This window comes from Carica papaya, chromosome 9, assembly GCF_054855325.1.
Source record: "Carica papaya isolate Zhongbai chromosome 9, ASM5485532v1, whole genome shotgun sequence".
NCBI lineage: Eukaryota > Viridiplantae > Streptophyta > Magnoliopsida > Brassicales > Caricaceae > Carica > Carica papaya.
Window position 1 is genome coordinate 23,188,005 of NC_142317.1, and position 2,416 is coordinate 23,190,420.

Consider the following 2,416-nt stretch of genomic DNA (forward strand, 5'->3'; position numbering starts at 1 on the left):
GAACCTTAACATTGTTTATCCCAAATTAGGTAACCAGTAATGAAGCACTACACAAGCACCCATGACTTTCCCTGCTTGATATTATTAGGACCTTGATGCAATACATTTCGATTTTATCCAAGTAATACCTTAAAAAGAGTATTACTACCTCTTATACCACATATTAGAGAAATTAATATTACTTTTAGACGGTTAAGTAAAGACATTAATTGAGAACAATTGAAAATGCTAAATCATTTGTTAGACAAAATGATCCAGAAAATCCTTAATTATATATTTTTATAAATATTAAACCTTTTTAACATGAATGTCATTAAAATTTCTTGCCCCAATATATGAATTACTTAAATCTCACTTCTGTTTAGTTATGAAAATTAGATATAAATTAAAAAAACATATATCATGTAAATTAAAGAATAAATTTTTTGCTTCCTAGCAATACTCTATTGAACTCTCTATAGTACTGTCAAATGCAACAAACTCCTTACAAGATATAGGACAAGGAACAACTGGTGATTTTATACATCTCAAAAGTGCCCAATTAAGCCCATGAAAAAACTGGTGTCGTTTGATTGCCATTATACCCATTGTGGACCCCATTTGCCTAGTAGGGTCCTTGATTAATAACCATGTGATCAAATCCTTTGCTGACTCAAAAACCATGGCTTCTTTGGGAAACTCAAGGGCTAAGGCCACAGTAATCGTGAGGGGCAACTCCTAATTAACTCCCTTACACAGCGTTGTCCCATATAACATTTCAAATATGAATATCCTTAGTGTCCACTAATCAATTATGTTTCCATGCCCTTCACCAGACACAATTTTTTGGTGCTAAGTACTCGTGGGTCCCAATAAAAGACATTAATTGGACATTGATAGGCTTTGTGATGATTTCGACAGCCGTGTGATGTGTTGACTTTTTTTTTCTATTTGTGTTTCCTAGGGTGTAAGTAGGAGGCTACTGTAGGTGTGGTACAATTGGGTAGAATGCATGAGAAATTAGAAAAGTTGGGTTGATCATCAGGATAACAACTTGTTTTTGTGATTGATGATGCATTTTGATCAGAAATTATGTGGACTGTTGATGTGGAATTATCCTCTTTTCATGAAAGATCGAAGTCAGTCAACGAAATGTGGCTGTCGAATCTTAATAACACATTTTCGAGCTTTAAATCACGCTAAACTATCTCCATCTTGTGTAAGTATTCTATGGCCATTGTGACTTTAGATGCATAAAACCTGTGGAAAAAAGAGAAGGTCACAAATCTCTTAAAAATAAATAAATTTAAATAAGTTCAAAATATATAAAATTGATTTTGCTAAGTTATGCGAATAGCTTGTTGAAAATTTTAATACTTTATTCTATTTAATATATTTAAGAATATGTTTAATATACTATTGAAATATAATTATCTCTTGTAATATTACCCGAATTACTAAAAATATATAATATATTTAATTTATTAATATATAGATAGGTTCGTGAACTTGTAAACCAAATTCCTTCATATTTGAATTTGGCTCTTATACTTCAACATTTTGGGACCAAATTAAAATATGAAAAGAAAATTTTATTAATTAATAAAGATGAAAATGAAGATGGTATCTATATATACATATATATATTTATGCAGAAATATGGTAGAATCAAGAAGGTGCAAAGGGAAAATGTTGGAAACTTCAAAGAAGATACTTATATTTGGGAATTATATAAATATATAAGGTGTGTGTGTCTACATATATACATAACCTCCTCAATTTATCAATATATATATGTGTGCGTGTGCATATACATAATGTATGTACATATATTGCTATACTAATTGTGCTGAATATCATAATAATAAATTAACGATTCATATAATCATATAATATATTTTTATAAATACAGATAATTAATGCTATTGTACATACATACCAGGACGCAGCTTCATTGAAGCGTTTATCTGGCCTTTGACAGAGGACGTGAAGATTGACGCCAGGACAGAACTCAGTGAGTAAACACAACCATCAATCACAAATGAATTTCATGCCTATTGGTGCCACATGATTTATGCCACATATGATTGCTCATACACCATCATATGTATGAGTTATATGTTTATATATATATATATATATACACACACACTTGTCAAGGCATCTGATGAAAAGAGTAAGGAAGGGTATACTTTCATACATAATTGATGACGTCATAAATCAGATCAATTAGTGAATATAGTAAATGAATTTCATACTTATTTTTTATTGTACATATTATTTATATATTTTTTTACTGAGTTTTTTAAAATTTTTTTAAATTTTTTTTTTGTAAAGGTGCATAGGCAGTGAATGCAACCAAACATGAATTCTTAGTAATGAAGGAAAAAATAAAAATCCTTCTTGGAGTAATATTCTATTTTATATATTTTATAAA

At 29.5% G+C, this 2,416-nt stretch overlaps 1 pseudogene; it reads right to left on the reverse strand.

Annotated features, from left to right (window-relative positions):
• Positions 1-432: 432 nt before the first annotated feature.
• Positions 433-2,004, reverse strand: LOC148240201 (protein kinase G11A pseudogene; annotated as a pseudogene).
• Positions 2,005-2,416: the final 412 nt, after the last annotated feature.